This window comes from Echinops telfairi, unplaced genomic scaffold (genome assembly GCF_000313985.2).
Source record: "Echinops telfairi isolate 266 unplaced genomic scaffold, ASM31398v2 ScPeMD7_9;HRSCAF=40, whole genome shotgun sequence".
Classification (NCBI taxonomy): domain Eukaryota; kingdom Metazoa; phylum Chordata; class Mammalia; order Afrosoricida; family Tenrecidae; genus Echinops; species Echinops telfairi.
Genome location: NW_022103906.1, coordinates 68,976,282 through 69,000,282, shown reverse-complemented (window position 1 = coordinate 69,000,282; position 24,001 = coordinate 68,976,282). Strand labels below are relative to the sequence as shown.

Sequence of the window (24,001 nt, the reverse complement as noted above, 5' to 3'; positions counted from 1 at the left end):
AAAATAATAATTTATAAATTATCAAGGGTTCATGAGGGAGGGGAGGTTGGGGAGGGAGGGGGGTGGAAAGAAAAATGAGGAGCTGATTTCAGGAGCCCAAGTGGAAAGCAAGTGTTTTGAGAATGATGAGGACAACAAATGTATAAGTGTGCTTCACACAATTGATCTATGTGTGGATTGTGATGAGTTGTATGAGCCCCAATAAAATGATTTAAAAAAAAAGCAGGAGTTGCAATTCTAATCTCTGACAAAATTAAGGACATAACAAGAGACAAGTATGGGTATTATGTAATGTGTAAGGGATCAGTAGACCAACGCCAGTCAGCATAATAAACATCTATACACCCAATGAGATACTCCATTAATCAAAAGATTAAAAAAGGAATCATGGGATCAACAATCGTGTTGGAGGCTTCAATATGCCACTCACTCTGTGAGAAAGAGAGATTAATGGGAAAGAAAGATTAATAAGGAAGCTACAGAACTAAACACTACAGAACTAAATACTACAATTACACATGATAGACATATTCAGAGCTCCCCACGCAACTGCAAATAAATAAATAATTAGAAATTACATTCTTATCAAGTTAACATGGCATGTATGCAAAATTAGACCAGACCATATGCTGGCATACAAGTCATGTTTGAGCAAATTCAAACATATGGAGGTCACTCAGACTTCCTTCTCTGACCACTGTACCATAATGTTGGAAATCAACAAAAGAAAAAAAATATTAATAAAAGGTGTGTGTGTGGGGGACAAATACTTGTAGGATGAATATCATACTTCTTCAAAAGGAGTGGGTATTGGCCTAAATTTTAGATGAAATTAGGAAGTTTCTAGAAACCAAAGAGACTGAATATAGCATACCAAAACCTATGGGATAAAGCAAAGGCATTATCAGAGGATGATTGATAGCGATAAATGCACACATGAAGAAGGAAGAGAGAGTTACGGTGGATACCCTATCACAAAGCTTTCAACAGTTGGAACAGAGTCAGCAGAATAATCCTTCTAATAGCAAAAGAAAAGAAATGATAAAAATCAGGGCAGAGATAAATGAGTGGGAAAACAAAAAACAAGGGAGAAAAACAACTCATTAAAAAGCTGATTCGTTGAAAAGATTAACAGAATTGACAAACTCTTGGCAAACCTAACAAAAGATAGGAAGGAGCAGATTTCAATATCCAGGTTGAGGGATGAAACGGGAAATTACAATGCACCTTTGTGAAATTAAAAGACTAATTACACAGTACTAGGAAGGACTGTATTCCAAGAATACAACAACTTGGAAGACATGGACAAATACTTGGGAAAACAAACCCTCCCCAGATTATCTCATATAGATGTCAAGAGCTTGAACAGACCCATAGAAAAAGAAGAAATATATAAGGTTATCAAGTAACTAAACTAAAAAACCGTGGCCCAGATAGTTTCAGAGGAGAATCCTACCAAGCATTCAAGGAAGAGCTGACACCAATTCTACCAAGCTCTTCCAGAACATAGAAAAGGACAATAAATTCCCAAACACATTTTATGAAACTAGTATAACACTGATACCCAAACTGGGCAAGGATCCGACAAGAATAGAGAACTACAGGCTGATGTCTCTAATGCACATAGAAGCAAAAATCCTTAACAAAACCTAACCAATATAATACAAAAGTATATAAAACGAATAATCCATCATGACCAAGTGGGATTCACTCCAGGGATGCAGGAATGGCTCAACATTTGAAAATCTATCAACATTATCCACCACGTGGAGAAGAAAAAGGACAAAAACCACACGATAATATCAATAGACACAGAAAAAGCATTTGACATTCAACACCCATTCCTAATTAAGACACTAAAGAAGATAGGACTAGAAGGAAATTACCTCAGTATAATTAAAACTATATATGAAAACCCAACAGCCAGTTTCAGTCAATGGAGAAAAGACAAAGACATTGCCACTGAGAAAGGGGACCCTTGTCCCAACTTTTATTTAACATCGCCCTGGAAGTCCTAGCTAATGACATAGGGCAACGGAAGGACATCGAAAGTATTCATTTGGGGAAAAAAGAAATGAAATTATCAGTATTTGAAGATGATATGATTTTATATATTGAGAACCCCAAAAGTTCCACAGTAGGAATGCAGGAAGTGATAGAGGAATATGGTAGTGTGGCAGGATACAAGATCAACAAGCAGAAGTCAAATGGATTGCTATACAACTGATGAGATTACAGGAAAAGAGATCAAGATGGTAGTACCCTTCACAATAGCCAAGCATAAATGGACATATATAGGGTTATACTAGACCAAAATGAGAAAATATCTCTATGAGGAAAATTACTGAACATTATTACAAGGGAACATCACAAATGGAAAAATATCTCATGCTCATGGATTGGAAGACTCAATATTGTAAAGATGTCAGTCCTACCTAAGGGACTATATAGGTTCAATGCAACCCTTATACAAATACCAGCATCATTTTTTAAAGATGGAAAAACTGACTACCAACTTCATATGGAAAGAGAAGAAGCCCAGAACTCCTCAGAAAGAAGAATTAATGTGTGGGCTTGCATGATCTGACTTTAAAACTCATTATACAGCCACAGTTGTCAAACCAGTATAATGCCAGATACTCAGACCAATGGATAAGAACAGAAAATCCAGAAATAAACCCAGCAGAATAGAGACAACTGATCTTTGATAAGGATCCCCCCAAATCAAATGGGAAACAAATTCCCATTTTAACAAATGGTGCTGGAAAAATTGGATATCAACCTGCAGAAGAATGAACCAAGACTCTTTCCTCAGAGCAAACACAAGGACAAATTCAATGTGGATCACAGACTTCAGGGTAAAACCCAATACTATCAGGATCATCAATGAAAAAATTGGGACAAAGTTAAGAACTTTAGTGCAGGGAATACATGGGCTATCACTAATAATAAATGATGCACACCCAGAGGAAAATAAAATGGATATGTGGGACATACTAAAAATAAAATACTTGTGTGTATTGTGAAAGACTTCATTAAGAGAGTAATAAGAAAGCACTCAAACTTGGAAAAGATATTTAGTAATGACATATCAGACAAAGATCTTATTACTAAAATCTACAGAACCCTGCAACCTTAAAACAGTAAAAAAATGAATAGCTCACTGAGGAGGTGGGCAAAAGACTTGAACAGAAGATTCACAAAGGAGGAAATCTGCATGGCCAATAAGCATATGAGAAAATGTTCCTGATAATGAACCATCCTGGAAATGCAAATCAAAACAACCATCAAATACCATCTAACACTCACAAGGATAGCCCAATTAAAAAAAACCAGAAAGCAACAAATGTTGGAGGGGAGCGTTGCGATAGGAAATGTAATTCACTGCTGGTGTTCTTATAGATAGGTACAGCCAACTGTGGAAAGCGATTTGGCAAAACCTAAAATGGATGGAATTAGAGTTACCTTATGACCCAGCAATTATACTTCTCGGCATATACTCAGAAGAAATAAGAAATAGCCCATAGATCTATCTATGTGCCTATATTTACAGGTTTAATATTAAGGTAGCAGAAGGACATTGGGCCTCCACTCAAATACTCCCTCAAAGCAAGAATATTTTCTTCTATTAAATTGGCATTCTATGATGCTCCCTTTGCCAACACAACTGCTGAAGACAAAGCGGGTGAAGAAGCAAATGTGGTGAATAAAGTGATGGTGCCCGGCTATCAAAAGATATAGTGTCTGGGGTCTTAAAAGCTTGAAGGTAAACAAGCGGCCATCTAGCTGAGAAGCTACAAAGCCCACATGGAAGCAGCACACCAGCCTATGCAATCACGAGGTGTCGAAGGGATCAGGTATAAGGCATCATCAGACCAAAAAATCTTACCATAGTGAATGATGGGAGTGCAGAGTGGAGACGCAAAGCCCATTAGTAGGCCACTGGAGATCCCCTTGCAGAGGGGTCTTGGGGAGGAGATGAGCCAGTCAGGGTGAGAGGTAGCAATGATGAAAAATACAACTTTCCTCTAGTTCCTAAATGTTTCCTCCCTGCTCCCACTATCATGATATGAATTCTACCTTGCAAGTCTGGCTAGACCAGAGGATGTACACTGGTACAGATAGGAACTGGAAATACAGGGAACCCAGGGCGGATGAGCCCTACAGGACCAGTGGTGTGAGTGGCAATTCTGGGAGGGTAGAGGGAGAGTGGGTTGGAAAGAGGGAACCGATTATAAGGAACTATATGTGACCTCCTCCCTGGAGGACGGACAACAGAAAAGTGGGTGAAGGGACACATCGGACAGGGCAAGATATGACAAAATAATAATTTATAAATTATCAAGGGCTCATGAGGGAGTGGGGAGCGGGGAGGGAGGGGTAAAATGAGGACCTAATGCTGGGGGCTTAAGTGGAGAGGAAATGTTTTGAGAAAGATGAGGGCAATGAATGTACAAATGCGCTTTACACAACTGATGTATGTATGGATTGTGATAAGAGTTGTATGAGCCCCTAATAAAATGAGTAGAAAAAAAAAAGAAAAGAAAGAAAAAAAAAAAAAAGAAATAGCCCATGACCAGACATCTGCACTCCAATGGCCATCATTGTGCAGTTAACAATAGAAAAAAATTGGAAACAGCCTGAAATCCCATCAGTAGACAGATTAATTTAAAACTGGTATATACACACAATGGAGTACTACACATCTCTAAAAAACAGTGATGTAACGATAAAGAATTTCGTCTGTGGAAAGAGTTGGAGGATATTATGCTAAGTGAAGTTAGCTAAGCACAAAAGGACAAGTCCACTGAGTCCACTGAGGTAAGTTCAAACAGCAGAACAGGCACAGGGGAAAATGTACATATCGCACAATTCTTGGGCTGAGGACCAGATACTCTGGCAAGAGCCAGACCAAACCCAATGATGCATATGTCATCAAAACTAACTAACTAACTAAATAATATGCAGATAGCACCTTTGCTGAAAGGCATCTCTCCCCGCCACCCTCATATGCCTTTATGATCCACAAAGGGTGGGGCAAGAAAAAAGATCGCAATGGGGGAACAGGCCACTAATCCACCAAAGGGGAAGGTGTTGTTTATGTCTCCACAGGAAAGGGAGAGAGAGAGTAGACCTCGTTCAAGTGCACCAGGCCCTGAGGGCGATGTTCCTGCTTGGAGCAGCTCATTCACAGAGAGGACTGCATGGCCAGCCTCAGCTCGCGATATGGTATCCCCTCCCTAGATGACAGTGCTACAGATGATACAGACAGCACTGATGTTACAGTTCAGGAAGTGTGGCTGGTCTGATGACTACATGGGGGTAAGCCAAGAGGGCAGTGCAACAGACCAGCAATGGGAGCAAGGCCACGTAGTCCCTGAGGAATCTCGATTGTAGACTTCTGTCTTGGGGGCAGCTCTTGGCACCTCATCTGAACTGGTTGGGGGATATTCACAAGGGGGCCACACGGAAAGTCTAAACGTGGGGGCACTAGACCTCTCCATCCTTGATTGCAGGAAAAGCAATGGGGTCTTGTAGAAGACTTGCCCCTTGGTCTCGAATGCTAAGGATTCGAGGGTATAAGTCCTATTAAGTAAATGGGTCCTGGGATATGGATCCCTGAAAGAAAAGGGGATTAGACTGATGGATTATAGTAGGGCCTGCTCTCTGTTTAACAGAAAGATACTCATCTACTCTGGCTTAGGACAACAGTTAGACTTGGAACTATTTGTGTGGCCTCTCTCTTTTCTATTTCTTTTGGTGTCTAGCTATATAAGGTAGGCGGGATAAGCAATCACAAGGAGACAGCAACAGGACCCATGGTTGGGGGTGAGGGGAAGCGGCATGGGAGGGGAGGCGGTGGTGGCAGGGGAGTGGTGAGCCAATAATGATAGGAACAGAGGAATAGCAAGGGATGTAAAATTGACAGTGAGACGGGTGTAGTGTTCCTGGTTATGTTTGATCCATTGAAATGTATCTGAGAGGAATTACTGAGAGAACAATGGGTAAACATAGTGGGGCAAGAAGTATGGTAGTAACATAATTTGGTGTCAATTTGAGGATTTAGGGTGAAGGGGTGGAGTCTAGCCTGTCAATCAGGTAGTAGCTTGATAATTTGGAGGCCCTTAGGAGATAAATAGGTGGGACACATGCTCACTCCTTGTGAGACATCGTTCTGGAGAACCATGGATAGAGGCTGATGGAGCCAGACCTCTGGAGCCGGAGAAGCCTTGTGGACACCCCTGCCGGCGCTGAGATGCTTACAATATCACTGGATCCACAAGACTTCCCATCCACTGTCCTGTGATCTGCCTGCCCTTGGTGTCATTGCATGTGTTGTGTGAGTCTGAAGAGGAATTTATAGATTGGTATTGGACATATGGGCTATTATCGGACTTATTGACTTGATCTGGACTGGGCTGGAATGGTTTCTCAGTGTTCAGTTGCTCTTGTATGTAAAGCTCTTTCTTATACACATAAGAGTGTATCTATGAATTTGTTTCCCTAGTCAATCCAGACTAACACAGGAGGTAAGAAAATATATAAAGATGGGTATATTTGTATATTTATACAAATTGTCACACATATATACATATACATACATACATACATACATACATATACATACATACATATATATTTATATATGGAAACATATGCTACCTTTCTCACATGATCGTTGAAGACAAAATGGGTGCACAAGGAAATATGGTGAAGAAAGCTTATGGTACCTGGCTATTAAAAGACATACATTAAAGACCGGATTTTTTTTTACCAATTTACCCAAGTGGCCGTGTATTTTTTTGGCTGTTAGGTTTTTTGTTTTTTTTGCATTAAACCATAAATGGGTTTACATTGCATCAACTTTTTATCATATTTATTTTTAACTTTCAATGTTTGAATATAAAACGTTGTCTCACATGAAACAATATTTTGCAATGTATGCAGAACATTATTACTTTTATGAACTATAATCTTCATGAAATGATAGACTTCTTGTAAAAATAATCAACATAATCCATATTACTTTGAAAAACAGTAAAAATAAATACAGTATATCAAACAAAAAAATACATTCTTTGTTCCCCAGTGTTCATTTGTTGATATGTTCCTTTGTTATACAATGTACTATTTTGACTATACGCTACAACTATACTATACAACTACATGGAGAAACAAAGACAGTGTGCAAATATTATCCCTGAAACACTGTGCAAAAACTATCTCCTCGCCTTTGGTTTGATTAGTTGTGGAGACCTTATCCTAAACAGTTACAATTATTTCATATATTGTAGCTAGCATAGGAACCATATATAAACAAAGGTTCCTAGTACTTTTTTAATGTATGGTACTTTGTATAACATTTTTCTCTGTGAAGCGGTACCTTACAAAATTTGCAGATATACCTGGTTTCACATTTTTTTTCCATGGGTAGCACAAATTCTACAAGGTCTTAGAGGAAATTTCTTTTTTCCATTGCTTGAAATGAACACAGGTTCGTGCTGCTCATGTCCCCTGACAGCCTTCCTGCTGGATCTTTACATGGTGCTCTCCCTGCTCTACTAGGGGTTGGGCTGGACATCGCTCTCTGGTTCCGGAGAGCCTTCATTTTCATTGTCAGTAATCCAGTATTTTGCTACAGAAAGGAGAAACTGCTTGTACTTCTTTTTTTCTCTGGATTTAGGGCATTGTAAATTCTATAACAATTGAAAAGTCCACAGTTTATGAGATAAAAGATGACTTTTTTGTTCATTTCATTGTTTTCCTTAGAATAGGATAATACGAGAGGTACTGATCTGCACGATCAACTCCCTTCATTGAAACACAGGTTTCAATCTACCCTCTCCAGTTTTTCTATTGCTCTTTCCTGTATTTGAGACAGAAGCATCATGAATTCTTCATATCATTCTGACATCTTGCTTGTCTTTCCACATGAGGAGAAGAAAGTCACCTTTTCTACAGAAAATTGTGTCACCTTTCTTCATTCTTGATGCTTTGACTTTTAGAGTTAGTGGTAAACCTCTGTTCACTCTAATAGTACCACAGACTGTAGTTTTGTTTTTCAGTAGTAAATCAGCAGTAGAGGTACTGTTATAGTAATTATCCTGGTGGATATGGTGCCACATACCAAGATAAGGGCAAAGAACTGAAAGAACAGTTTCTTCCGATTTCTTCCCTTCACCAGTATAAATTTCCATATTGCAGATATAGCCTGTGTCACTCTCGCACACCATCCTAACAAGTAAACTATACTTTGTCATCTTTACTGAGTTGTATGTTTGAAACCTCAGGCGTCCTCTCCCTGGAATCATCCCCTTGTCCAAAGACAGCTGTTGCTTTGGTCTGTAAAGTGTCCTGAATTTATTTAGGAAATAATCCAGCCCAGTTTGAATTTTAGAGAGTCTTCCGGAGCTATTGTCCATTTTCGTGTTATCCTTAAAGTGCCAGAATGTCCATATTTGTTCAAATCTATTACGACTCATAGTCCGTGGAAATATTGGGGTAGCCATTAGAGGATCTGTTGACCAATAATCTTTCCAGCTATCTTTTCTGGTTTGTCCCATTAGAAGAATTAGGGCTAAGAATTTCTTCGTGTCTTTTTGTGTAACGGGAGACCACTTGAGCGATTTAGGTGATGTTTTACATTTCACTGAGGTTTCATCATGATAAGTGCACAACTCCTTGCAAAACAATTCAAACAAATAGTAACTATTTGATTTAACCAAAATGCACTAAAATGCTAAATAAACAAAAAGAACATGAAGACAATCGAGTTTGACACATTCACTACTGATGTAAACACCTAAATAGACAGAAATAGTTAAAATATATCCAAGCAGATGGCATCTGAAGACAGCGTGTAGAAATCACGAGTTATCTCGTGATCCATCCATAACAGATGGCGTGGAAACACAAGTAAACTCAGGATCTGTTCGCAATGTAAGATATAGCATCGGGGTTTTTAAAACTTTGAACTTAAACAAGCGACCATCTAGCAGGAAAGCAAAATAGCCCACATAGACGAAGCATACCAGCCTGTGTGATCATCAGTTGTCAATGGGAATAGGTAGCAGAAGATCAGAAGCAAGCAAGCAAGCAAATTGATGCAAAAGAGCCCAGACAAAGTGGAGACCCCAAACCCAACTGTAATATAATTGGACTGTCCCTCACAGAAGTGTCACATGGAAGGGGTGATATATCCAAGGTACAGTATAGCACTGATGAAGCACATAACTATCCTCTGGTTCTTTAATATTTCCTTCCCTTACTATTATGGTCTTCATTTTACCTCAATAATCTTATTAGACCTGTGTATGTTCATTTGTATAATTAAGATAGTTCGATGCATGAAATCCAAGCTAGATAAACTCTTCAGAAACAGTAATGGGAGTAATCATTCCCTGAGGGTACAGGAAGAGAGGAGGGTGAAGGAGGAACTGATAGCAATGATGACCGTGTAACCCCACTCAAAGGGAACACATAACAGAATTGCAGGTGAATGGATTCATTGGATGGTGTAAAGCATGGCTATATATATATGTATATGCATATGTGTGTATATACATATGTTAATATATATAACATATTTTAAGTGTTCCTGGGGCATAAGGTAGGTGTGGGAGGGAATAAAGGGAGCTGATATCAAAGAGTTCTAGAAGAAAGAAAATGTTTAGAAGCTGGTGGTGGCAGCAACTGTACAATTATGCTTGATCTAATTGAATTATGGATCGTTATAATATCTGTAAGAGCTCCCAATATAATGATTTATATATATTTCTCCACAAGCTTTGGACATCCTCTGAACCCACTGGTTATCAGTTGTGTCAGTTGATTCAACTGTTCTTGGAACACCTTGGTATGGGTTCCATCTGCATTGTTGTTCCAGTAGATTTCCTTTATATCCTGGAGTCAGCAGTTTGCATCCACCAGCCACTCCTAGGAAGCATGATGTGGCTTTCTACTCCCATAAACAGTTACAGTCTTGGCAACCCAAAGATGCAGTTCTCTCCGCTCTTATATATAAGGTCACTGTGAGTCGATGGAATCAACTTGATGGCAGAGAGTTTGGCTTTTGGTTTTTTAGTCTGCACTAGACTAGAGATTAAGAACACTTAAAGTGAAGTGTGTTAATTAAAGCTAACTTATTAGAGGGTCATGATTCTTGTTTCTTAGCCTAAGATAAATAAATCTTAAACTTTCCACACAGATGTGATAACTGGGTTAGTTTTCTCTGTTCAACAGCCTAACCAAAACCCAAACCCAAAAACAACAAGAACCTTAACGGCATTGAGTTGATTAGAAGAACACAGAACTGCTCCCTAAGGTTTAGAGGCTGAAAATCTTTAGGGAAACAGATTGCCTCATCTTTCTTTGAGGCAAGGACTGATAGGTTTAGAATGCCCACCTTTGATTCCAAGATGAGTGGGATTCTGTTTCTTAGTACTTTGAAGCATCAGATTTTTTGTTTGCTTATTTGTTTTTGTGATCAATAGGACAATTTGTTAATCCAGAGAATAAACCTTCCCCCCATGGAGTTTGGGAGTTATATTAGCCCAGGTTGACTAGAGAAACAAATCAGGAATATAAATGTATAAATTAAATATACATATACATATACATATATATGGAAGCACTTTATATCAAAGATCGATTATATATTGAGAATAAATCCCAGCCCCATTCAGATCAAATCCAAAAGTCTGATATTAGCCCATATGTCCGATACTAGTCCATAAATTCCTCTTTAGACTCACACGCAGCCACATGCAATGATGCAGAATGCAGGAAGATCACAGTCCAGTGGGTGAGAAGTCTTGTGGATCCAATGCTGATGGAAGCATCTCAGCACAGGAGCAGGTCTCCACGTGGCTCCTCCACCTCTCCAAGTGTCCCAACAGCAGGAAAGTGAAGCAGAGAGAGAATATGTCCCATCTCCAGGGAGAAAGAGAAGTTCCCAGAATCCTCATGAGAAGGCCACACCCACAAGGAGGCATCATCAGGCTGTGACCTGATTGACAGGCTAGATATTTAAATAATTGCAAGAATCACAGAGATTAACAACTCTTTATTCATCTAGGGTGCAGTAGGATAACTTGCATTTTCTTCAGTGTTTTATTTTTATGTAATTTACCATCACACCTTTAAAAAATTTTAGATTTAATGTATTTTATTTTCCATAAAGTATATTGAGTAACAATTTTTAAAATCAAAACACTGAATTGTTTTCAAGCAGAAAATCCCTGCACACACATACACGTGCACAAGCACGCACACTACTTCATCTGGCCCCATCATTCCCTTCCTTTCTTTCTGTTTCTTTTAAGAGGTTTTATTGGCTCATAATTTACATAGCATACACTTCAATAGTTCAATCATTGTCATCATATCTTTAGATATTATGGAGAGAGCATTTTGTCTGAACTATTAGAACATTACAATTTAAATCATTTTCAAAATATACATTTGCCATTTAAATATTCTTTAAATGTTGGCACTAATTTTGTTCATCATATTGTGCAATCAGTCACAACTTTCTATTTCTAAATGACATAATTTAAAAAATAGAATCCTGCTAATTTAATTTCAACCTCTAACAAAGAAAAACCTAACCTACTGCCACCAAGTTTATTTAGAATCACAGTTACCCTACACAGGGTTTCTGAGACTGTAAATGTTGAAGGGAATAAATAACCTCATCTTTCCCCCCCTCAAAGTGGCTGGGGGTCTTGAACTGCTGATAGGTAGATTACTTTCCTCTGTTTTCTTACCTATACAATAAGAGAGAAATGAGTAATGAGAGTTTTTTTCAGTGGCTACAATAGGGTTTCACACATAATGATGGCTATGTGCTCCCAAAATAAAAAATAAAGAGATATAACATGCTCTGGGTTATTTACCCAGAGCTTATTTTGTTTCTAGATAATATCTACTTGACTTTTTTTCAATTAGGATAAATTGAGTTATAAAATTATGACCTCTACAGAGACAAATCAACATTTTTACTTTCCGTCTTTTAAAGAATTTCTGTAGGTTTAGTTTTGCTGCAAGGTTCCTAGTATATTATTTTTCATCTGGAATATGAATTACTCCAGGGCAGGGGGAATGCCTTATTAATTTTTACCTTCTGGACGTAACAGAATCTGCTAGAAAGTTATAAAGTGTTGGCCGAGTTAGTGATTAATGAAATCTTTGTTGATAATTATTCAACTTGATCAAACACCACCTCTTCTAGACATCTCTTGTGAGTGTGGACTGTTTTTGTGAGTGTGGAAAATTGACCACAAATTTACAGTGGTGGTAGAATTTCGACACAATTCGACGCAAAAGGCATGGTTGATAACACCATGACCCCCAGAAACACCATAACTCTGTGTCTTCCAGCTAAATTCTGTTGAAATAAATTGTTGGTAATGAGGCAATGACTCAGCATCTTTATGTGTTAGAATCAAAGTTTTATATATATTAAGTTATATATATAGATAAAGTTTTAGATCTATAAAGTTTTAGATCTATAGATAAAGTTTTCTATATATATATAAAGTTTATATATATATATATATTCAAATGCCAAAAGCATAAACAAGTTTGCCAGATGAGTAAAATACAGGATTTTTTAAAGGGAAATTTGAAATAGTTAAATAGTTAATAGTTAAAAAAATTTTGAGTAAAATCTTATTCAACAATCAGGAAAATAAACCAACTTCTACTTAGATTCAGATCTAATTTTAGAAGTTGTAGCTATGCATTTAAAAACATTGCCATTGTTTTATTTATATTTATTGTTGTCTTTGGGACCTTACAAAGACAACAAACTTAACATTTGAGTGTTCAACTGATTTTAGTTGTTACTGTGAGTATTAATATTAACATCTCTTTAAACGCCCCACCCCCACCATTACTCATACCATCCTATTTCAGCCAGCTGTCATACACTTCTTTGTCTAATCCTACTCTTTTTAAAACTATAACTAAACATAATTTTTGGGTTTGCTGTACTCTCTGCTCCCCCAAATCCAGCAAGAATTGGAGTATTAGAGCTTTTTGACTCAGGAGAAATCTAAGTGGAAATAGCAAAACTGAGGCAACAAGTATACCTTTCACACTTCTCTTCCACTGAGGGTAATGGCAATTATTTTAGGAGCACCGAGAAAGATTAAGAATGTATGATAGCGCAGTTATGGGAAGATGAAAGAAGTGTAAGAAAAGAGGAGTGAATGAGTAGGAGTTGGGTAAAGTGATGAATGGTTAAGGGGAAAGTGGATGGATGTGTCGATAAAAGAAGGGATTTGCTTCCGACTATGGGCCATAAGTGGAGGGAAAAGTATAAAGAACCTAAACACCGTGGGCACAGACTCTTTTCAGTGTTCTTTTCAAAGGGGATTTTAAAATTTTTGATGACATCTCAGAAACACATTTTAACCCATTAGTGATTCTTGAAACTTTCCTTTTTTTTCATGAGTTCTTTTTATGAGTCTAGGATGTGATGTTGGTAGAAGTTGGCATAGTTAGTGAGATAGATTAGAAGACTAAAGAAATCCATAGTATATGTTTCCTATCAGCTAGTAGCGGTGGCTGTCAGCCAATCCAGAGCAGCTAGTATGAGGAATAGATGATATCGAAGATAAAGTGTGCAAAAGCAGTCAAGCAAGTTATTTGTTCTCCGGGGCAATTTGGGATAATTCACTTTGATTAATAAAGCTTTGACTTTGGAAGAACATATTGTAGATTGGATTTTTTTCTTGGATAGATCCATTTAATGAACACAGCTCATGATTTTAAAGATCTTGAATTAACAAAGGACAACTCCCCACACTCATTTGCATCCGACAAGGAAAAAGCTATGTGTATGACGTGAGAGAAGGAACCAACGTAGAATATTAAGGGTTCGGGTGGAGTTGCACACAACGGTTCAAGTTGTCTTTCCCATTAGTCAACTGTACAATCATGGAGCTCTTAACTTCCAAAGTTAGGCACTGGTTAATTTAAGGAACCATAATTGTTTATAACAAATGGTTTTTACGTTGCCTAAGTTATTCTCTACCCTGAGTCGTCTTCACTCCCTTCTCTTATTAGTTGAAGGAACTTGCTTTCAATTTCTAGATGTGGGGTCTACTAACAGAAAATATACTCATGCCATCTATATCTTTCAGTCTTAAAGAGAGAGGGAAGTTGGGGAGAGGTAATTGAATTCTGGAATACACTATTCACAACTTCATAAAAATATTTTACACACACTGCATGCTTCCTTATCTCCTACATCTACACACACACACACACACACACACACGCACGCACTTACACACACACACACACAGATGCTCTCTCCATGAGATGTGGGACACGCTTATGTGAAGTTGCTCTTGGAATCTGCAGCAATCCCTTAAGAACTTTTAAGCTACTGGATTATTTTGGAAATAAAGATGGTCTTATTTTAACATCAAACTGCTATTGCCTGTGGGGAGTCAGAAAGGAATCTGAGTCTAACAAAAGATGTTGAGTACTGAAAAGATATAGGATTAATTAAAGCAAAACAGTAAAGGATCACAAATAATTTTCTTTGGAGCTTAGGAATTCGGTTACAGATAGTGACAAATCTAGATCTCTGTGAATGTTCCTGGGCCAAGGTTTCAGAGATAACATCAGATTGTCAAAGAGATATGTGATCAAAAATCACTGATAATAATCAAATGAACAAAATTAGGCTATGTAATTTCAAAGGCCCTACATCACTCAGTCACCTCACAATTCATGTGAAATATGGGCATTGAATAAGGAAGACCAAAGAAGAATAGGTGCATTAGAATTATGGCATTGGAAAAGAATATTGAAAGTACCGAAGACTATCAAAAGAGCAAACAAATCTGTCTTGGAAGATGTACAGCCAGAATGCTCTTTAGAGGTAAGTATGGTGGGGCTTCCTTACCTACTCTGAACACGCTTTCAGGGAAGACCAGTCCTGGAAAAGGACGTCATGCTTGCTAATTAGAGGACTAGTGAACAAAAGGAAGACCATTGACAAGGTGCATGGACACAGTCTCTGCAATAGTGGGCGCAAAGTTAACAATTGTGAGCATGGGGCAGAGTCAGGCAGTGTTCTGCTCTATTGTACATAGGGTCACTCTGAGTTGAAATTGACTTTACAGCACCTAACATCAACAACAACAACAACAACAACAACAACAACAAATTATCTATTTTCACTTAGGATACCCAGGGTAGCAGTGAACATTGATCTTGCAGATTTTAGACATATTTTTTACTCTTATTTCAAAACCTTAAATATTTTAATCCCTCTGCTAATTATATATGTTAAGTAGCAGATTTGGTGCTAGCAGATATAGCAGTCATTGCCAACCAAAGCCCACTCAATGCCATCTACTTAATTCTGACTTATGGAGATCCTGCATAGTGTTTCTGAGACTTTGTAAGTCTTTATGGGAGCAGACAGCCTCATCAGTCATTACATTATCTTTAAAATATTTATCTTAATGTCAATTAAGCTCAGCCTACTTGAATATTCAGTTTTCATTAATCCAAAGTTTAACCAAACTTTTGAAAACCAATTGTTGGCAATAATCAGGCCTACTAAAATCATCTCCTAAGGAAGCATTATAAAAGAAACTGCCCCACCCCATAATGCTCCAGGACAATAAACTCTTTTCTCTCTCTCTTTTTTTTTCCTTTTTCAGGGGAGAGCGCCAACGCAGTCCCCCACTACCACAAATTATGCAGTGGAGTTTCCCACATTTGGGGACATCGCAGGGGTCAGCACATCCGGAGTGCAATGGATAAGCCTCGCCCTGGGTAAACCACCTTCGTGATCATGATATCTCCCCTGCCAGGTAAGTATTAAATTCTTTTCTCTTTGTGATATTTCTGAGATTGAAGCTTCCAAATGGCTCAATAATTAATTACACAGTGATCCAAATCTTATTAATATAAACAGTGAATTTTAAAGTTCAATCAGCTTTCTATCTCGTCATTTGAGATTCTAATTAACAGCAAAGCACCAAGAATAAGTCCACTACTTAGAAGTATCCCACTGATGTTGTAAAAATAAAATAATTGTTTTGTTTAAACTAAACGATGCTAAACATTTAAATAGAGATCCTCCCCCCTTTTTGTATTCTATAATACATGTCTGCTGTGCTAATCATGGCAATTTTATCTAAATATTTCAGAATATTCTCAACACAAATCATTATTATAGGAACACAGTGCACCTTTAAACCATTAATGTTTCTTCATAATTTTTAATGCATTCATAGGATGAATGGTATTTATCTGTTTTAGATATCTTGGATAATGAAGTTAAGAAAGAGCCCAAAGAGTGTGTTTTAATTTTTCCATATTATATGTATATATATGACTGTCTATATGTATTTCTTTTACTACTGTTCCTCTTCTGAAATATCAAGAATTATATATTTGAGTTGCCCCAATTGAAATTGTCTGCCATTCTGGATTTATTTTGTTACATGTGTATTGCTTGTGAATTTAAAAACTTTTGAAAATATAGAAAGGCAGGAATTCTGGGGTAAGATAGTCAGCTGAACACATGCACGGGTAGACACACCTGTACCAGTAGGAGACAATGGGCGAAAAGAAAGACCAAGTAGCCTATGATTTCAGAGAATGTCTTGAAAGCTACGTAATTGAGAAAGCCCACATCCCAGAGACTGTGGAAGCGAGCAAAGCAAAGGGGTAAAGGGACAATGTCATTTGCTAGGTGTGCGCAGTACTTTCTCTCCAGCTGCTAATCACTCACGCCCATACTTCTCAACGTAGGGAGCTGTGTGGACGGAATAAGGGACTACTATGTAGTTTAAACTCAGGACACTGTGCAACAGGGTTACATCCTTTCCCCATACTCATTCCATCTGTATGCTGAGCAAATTATCAGAGAATTTGTAGTATATGAAAAAAAATAGGGCATCAGGATTAGATAATGTGTTGGTCTGGGTTGACCAGAGAAACAAATTCATAGGCCCTTATATATGTATAAGAAAGAGTTTTATATAAGAGTCATTGTATATGAAGAAAACATTCCATCCCAGTCTAGATCAAGTCCATAAGTCTGATATTAGACCATATGTGTGATTCCAGTCTATAAATTCCTCTTCAGATTTATGCAACGCATGCAATGATGCCAAATGCAAGAAGATCACAGGCCAGTGGGTGGAAATTCTTGTAGATCCAGTGGTGGTGGAAGCATCTCAGAGCTGGCCTGGGTCTCCACGTGGTCCATCGAGCTCCGGGGCTTTGGCTCCATCAGTGTAGCACATCTGGCTTGTCAACAGGAATGTGTAGCAGAGAGCCTGTGTGTTTATTAACATGTGGTATACAGATAACACAACCTTGCTTGTTGAAAGTAAGGAGGAATTTGAAGCACTTGCTGAGGAAGAACAGAGATGGCAGCCTTCAGTATGGACTATAACAATATAAAGGAGACCCAAATCCTCACAACTAAGCCAATAGAGAACATCATGATAAATGGAGAAAAGTTTGAAGTTGTTAAAGAGTTCGTCTTGCTTGGATCCGCAATCAATATTCATGGAAGTGGCAGTCAAGAGATCAAAAGATGTAGTACATTGGGTAAATCTGCATGAACCAATTACAAGGATCTACATATAACAGAAAAGGGGGTGAAGGGAGATGTCAGAAGTGTAAGATATGACAAAATAATAATTTATAAATTATCAAGGGTTCATAAGGGAGTGGGGAGCAGGGAGGGAGAGGGGAAAAATGAGCTGATGCCAGGGGCTTACGTGGAGAGCAAATGTTTTAAGAATGATGAGGATAAACGAATGTACAAATGTGCTTTATACAATTGATGTATGTATGGATTATGATAAGAGTTGTATGAGCCCCAATAAAGTGATTAAAATAAAGTGAAAACCAAATATATATATTGAAAAGCAAGAATATTACTTTGAGAACTAACGTGCACCTGACCCAAACTATCTATGTTCAATTGCCTCATATGCATGAGAACATTAGATGTTGAATAAAGATGACTGAGTAAGAATCAATGCATTGGAATTGTGCTGGAGAAGAATATTGAAAGTACCATGAACCTCTTAAAAGACAAACATCTGTTTTGGAAGAAGTACATCCAAAGTGTTCCTTACAGTCAAGAACGGTGAGACTCCATCTTGCATACTTTGTACATATTGTCAGGAGAGACCAGTCCCAGGAAAAGGACATCCTGCTTAGTAAAGTAGAGGTGCCGTGCAAGAAGGGGAGGCCCTCAAGGAGATGGATTGACACTCAGGCAGCAACAATGGATTTAAGCAGAAGAACAATTGTGAGGATGGTGCAGGACCTGGCAGTGCTTTTTTCTGTGCTGCATAGAGTTGCTAATGGTCAGAACTTACTCGAAGGCTTCTACCAAGAACAACATAGAAAATTGCAACAGCTCAATGAGGAAAAGAAAAATGACCCAATGAAGAAGTGGACAAAGGACAAGAGCAGACAGCTCATCAAAGAACATGTTGAAATGGCCAAAAAACATGAAGAAATGCTCTGGATCATGAGACAGCTGGGAGAAGAAAATAAAAGTAAAACATGAAAATAAAAGATATCACCTTACATGGACAATGCCAGTCATGTTAAATGAAAAAGAAAATAATAAGTGCGGGAGTGACTGTGGAGAGATTGGAATTCCTATATGTGATTGATGGGTCTAAAATGTATACAACTATTGTGAAAAGCTATCTGATGCTACCTCATATCTCTGGGAATGGAAATTCTATAGGTTCCAGGAATCCTTCTGCTAGGTATAATCCTAAAGAAGTCAGGGTAATAACATGAATAGACGGGCACACCCCTGTTCTTCGCAGCTTTGTTCACAAGGGCAAGGTGATGAAAACATCTAAAATGCCCACCAGTAGAAGAATGGATAAAGAAACTTGGGTAACTACACACCATGGAATACTATGATTTGCTTAAAAATAATGATGAAATCATGAAACACTTTATAGCATTGAGGGACCTGGAGAACATTATTCTGAGTGAAGTTGCTCAATCACAAGAGGACAAATATTGTCTGAGAACACTTGCATAAGGGAAAAACAAACATGATAAAGACTTTCATACCAAAGGGAATAGACTTTGGAGTTGGCTGTGTGGGGGTGTGTGTGAAGGGGAGGGCACAAGTAAGGGGACATAAAGTAATAAACTAGATAGTTGATGGGTGTTAACTAGGGGTGAAGTGGACAATGGTGACCCACAAGAGGGAGAAGAGAAATTAAGCAGTGAGGTAGGTTATACTCTTGGAGGGTTTGACTGGTGGTCTAAACTGTTGAGTACTAAGTGGATGGTCTGAAATGTGAACAACCCCCCACCTAATTTACAGTTAAAAAAAATCTCATTCACTGTCATGAGTCAATTCCAATGTATAGTGAGTGACCTATTAGGACAGTGTAGAACTATCCCTGTGGGTTTCTGAGGCTCAAATTCTTTTTTTCGTTTTGCTTGTCAGTTTTATTGAAAACTTTTTGCTTCAGCTTCCATTTTTAGCATTTTAGTTTCTGATCTTTTCTTTTTAAAGCCCCATTTCCTTTCAAGCTCATGTGGGCTCCTCTCCTCTCTCTTCTACTTTTAAAACCCTACCTTAGACATTGAAACTCCGGAAACTCAGTACAGAGGGGACGCAGTGTTGCTGATAACTTTGATTTGTTGTTAAGGAGTCTTAATTATCAAGAAGATGGTGTTGTTCCTGGAATGCTAGATATCATATATCAGATACTAGATTGAACCATAAAACTCTCTTATTCCTCTCCTTAAATACTGAGCTTTGCTACAGTCATGAGTAGTGTCTTGATATGAATTAGAGGCTTTTAATACACCACATCATGGCTTTATTTTCTATAAAAAGAGCGTTTCTTTTACAAAAAGCAAATGTTTGCCTACCAGTATAATTTTCAAGGAAATACATTTTCTCATTTTTCTCCTTTTACCAAAATCCTTTCCAAAATTCATCAGCAAGCATTTTTGAGGCCTGTGGTGTAACACACTGAATTTTAAAGAAAATATTATGGAGGGATTAAAAAAATTATCAAAAAATACTATTATCTCTCTATTCCATTTTCCTTGAACCTTTTGAGCCCCTGCACATATCCCATTTTAATTATATTCCATCTCTGTACATGTGTCCGAGGATTCTGGCTTTGAATGTACTATCTGATCATCTTTGTTTAGAGGGAAACAGGAACAAGTAATTTTGTGTTTGAAATCTCTTCCAGAAGAGAAAACGACAATGGATAAAAGCTTTGACATTCTCTGATCCATAAAGTGGGTTAATTTTTTAATATAAAGCAGCACTGTCTCAACATGTTTCCTACTTTGGTTTTTGACTGTTTGTTGCTCCTTGAGGACCCCACTGGAGGACGTTTTCCTTTAACTTATTTTCCCTTTGCGTTTGTCTGGCCACATGTTTTCGGTATCCACCAGTTGGGAAATAAGCAGGCTGCTCTCTTGTTTTAGAGTTTTACTGAGCACTTTAGCCTTCTTTTGTGTAAGACCGTAACTCTTTTACAGGAGTAGCAAGCCTCATCTTTCTCCAGGAGAGTAGCTAGTGGTTTCCGACAGTTTATCTTTTGGTTAGCAGCCTGATTCATAGATACTATGACAGGGCTCCTACGACTTGTTAATATAAAGTAAAATTTCAAAAATATAGAAATACACCCTTTCCTCTCTCCTTCTGTTCATTCATTCCTGCCTGCCTACCTGCATAAGTGTCAAATTGTTGATATGCGACAAGTGCTGTGCTGGACACTGGAGGTGGTAATGAATAAAACCAAAGAGTGATGGATACACGGGTAATTTACCTAATCTCCCTGGTAACCGAAAATTCTATTTATAAGAATAGTAAGTTGACAGCAACTGGAGTCAGGGCATCAGGTGGCCAAGTGCTGTGAGCTAGTCAGGAAACAGGCAGGATATCCTTGAGGAAATGATCGAAATGAAGCCTATAGGCACAATCGTTTTAGAAAATAAGATGGGTCTTGCTTTTAGAAAAAAAGGAGGACTCAGGCAGAAGCAAGTGTATATATCAAGAGTTTGTGTTCACAGGATATTCAAATACTGTATTTTTCAACCTTAAAAACTTGACGGGGGTCTTATTTAAATGAGGGAGGTACCCCCAAACACCCACTATTTTGTTTTCAAAGATATGTTTTTTGTGTTTTTTTACAAAACAACCTTATCACCTTCAAAGTACTCTCCATTACATTTAATACATTTGTCAAATCTGTTATTCCATTCTGGGAAACATTTTTCAAACTCAACTCTTTGGATGACTGACAGAAGCTTCCTTGTTTTTCTCTTCACCTCTTCTACATGTCAAATTACTATCCTTTCATGATCCTTTTCATTTATGGAAACAAGAAGTTGCGCTGAGTGCGGTCAGGTGAGTAGGGTTCGTGGGACAAGAGAGGAATGCTGTTTTGTGCCAACAACTGTTATACTGAGATGCCGGCTTGAGCAGGTGGCAAAACCAGTCCCCTGTCTGTCACAAATCAGGTCTTTTTTTGTTGCACACTAGTATGCAACCTTTCGGAACCTCTAAATAGAAAGCTTGATGAACAGTCTGACCTGGTGGAATGAAATCCAAATGCATTATACGTTGGCATTTTCATATGTTCAGGAAGTTCACAGACGTCCAGAACAAGGTTTGTCATCAGTCGACATTTCACCTTCCTTGAAACGAAGAAACCACTCAAACACTTGAGTTTTTCCCATAGTGCTGTCCTTGTAAGCTGTGTTCAACATCAAAAGAGTTTCTTTGGAATTTTTCCCAAAAATGAAACAAAATTTTACAGCTGCACACTGTATTCTGAAATCAGCCATCACAAAATATGAAGTTCAAGTAAAACTGCTTTTATGAAAAAAATTCACTGTGACCAGAGAGACCCTTTCCTGGCCATGCCACTGAGTGCACTAACTCAGAGAAAGTTGCTCAATGCTTGTCTAGCAGGAAAAATACTTACTACAAAAGCTCTGCTTTGTGCAAACCATAATTCCGGTTTGTTGGGGGTACCCCCTCATATGTTCTACATAAATGTATGTAGATCATATGACAGCAACTGTTTTAATATCTTTGCTGAACTTACGTAATTCATGGATCTGTTTCTATTGATTCATTTTTTTCTCCTTACTATGAAATGAATGTATTCTTCTAATTCTGTACATCCTGACAATTTTTAAAAAATTTTATTAAATCATTTTATTGATGGCTCTTACTGCTCTTATAACAATCCATACATCAATTGTATCAAGCACATTTGTGCATATGTTGTCATCATCATCATTTCCAAAACATTTCCTTTCTACTTGAGCCCTTGCTATCAGCTCCTCTTTTCCCCCTTCCTCCCCCACCCTTCAACCTTCATGAACCCTTGATAATTTATAAATTATTTCTATTTTTTTCTTCTTTTTTTTTGAGTGAGTGAGTTGAGTTGAGTGAGTTGAGTAAGTGAGTTGAGTGGTGAGTGAATGAGTTGAGTGAGTGAGAAAATGAGTGATTTAAGTGACTGAGTTGAATGAGTGAGTGAGTTGAGTGAGTAGGTTGAATGAGTGAGTTGAGAGAACTGAGTGAGTTAAGTGAATTGAGTGAGTGATTTGACTGAATGGGTGAGTGAGTGAGTGAGTGAGTTGAATGAGTGAGTGAGTTGAGTGAGTTGAGTCAGTGAGTGGAGTGAGTGAGTTGAGTCAGTTGAAGGAGAGTGAGTGAATGATTTAAGTGAGTGAGTGAATTCAGTGAATTGAGTGAGTTGAGAGAGTGAGTCAGTTGAGTGAATGAGTTGAGTAAGTTGAGTGAATTTAGTGAGTTGAGTAAGTTGAGTGAATGAGTTGAGTGAGTGAGTGAGTGTTGAGTGAGTGAGTGTTGAGTGAGTGACTGAATTGAATGAGTGAGTTGGAATTGAGTGAGTTGAGTGAATTTAGTAAGCTGAGTGAGTTGAGTGGGTGAGTGAGTTCAGTGACTGAGTTGAGTGAGTGAGTGAATTGAGTGAGTGGGTGAGTTGATTTGAGTAAATTTTGTGAGTGAGTTGAGTGAGTGAGTTGATTTGTGTGAATTTTGGGAGTGAGTTGAGTGAATTTAGTAAGCTGAGTGAGTGAGTGGGTGAGTGAGTTCAGTGACTGAGTTGAGTGAGTGAGTGAATTAAGTGAGTGGGTGAGTTGATTTGAGTGAATTTTGTGAGTTGAGTGAGTGAGTTGATTTGTGTGAATTTTGGGAGTGAGTTGAGTGATTTAGTTGAGTGAGTGAGTGTGAATTAGTGAGTGAATTGGGTGAGTTGAGTGAGTGAATTGAGTGAGTTGAGTGGGTGAGTTGAGTGAGTGAATGAGTTGAGTGAGTGGGTGAATGATTTGAGTGACTTGAGTGAGTTGAGTGAGTGGGTGATTTAGTGAGTTGAGTGAGTGAGATGATTCAATGAGTGAGTTGAGTGAATCAGTTGATTGAGTTGAGTGAATTTAGTAAGTTGAGTGAGTGAGTTCAGTGGGTGAGTGAGCAGTGACTGAGTTGAGTGAGTGAGTGAGTTGAGTGAGTTGAGTGAGTGGATGAGTGAGTTGATTGAGTGAATTGAGTCAAATTATTTCTATTTTCATATATCACATCACCCGCTGTCTCCCTTCACCCACATTTCTGTTTGGCCTTCCTGGGGTTGGGGGGGAATGTATGTTGATCATTGTGATTGGTTCCCCTTTCTACCCCTTTCTCCCTACCTTCCCCCTATTCTCATAGTATCATTATTCTCATTATTAGTCCTGAGGGGTTTATCTGTCCTGGATTCTGTGTGCCGACAGCTCTTATCTGTACCAGTGTACATGCTCCAGTCTAGCCAGACTTGTAAAATAGAACTGGGGTCATGATTGGGTCTGGGGGGCAGCATTAAAGAGCTAGAAGAATGTTGTGTATTTTGTTGGTGCTATGGTCCCTTTATTTTTTTTTATCGTTTTATTAGGGACTCATACAACTCTTATCACAATCCATACATAC

The 24,001-nt window shown here is 38.2% G+C and overlaps 1 non-coding gene and 1 pseudogene across 1 annotated transcript; both read right to left on the bottom strand.

Annotated features, from left to right (window-relative positions):
• LOC101662808 overlaps positions 1–24,001 on the bottom strand; it is a 114,185-nt pseudogene that overhangs the window by 23,277 nt on the left and 66,907 nt on the right.
• On the bottom strand, positions 15,687–15,850 carry LOC115868384. Its single transcript, XR_004045557.1, has one exon. It is a non-coding gene; the product is annotated as a U1 spliceosomal RNA (small nuclear RNA).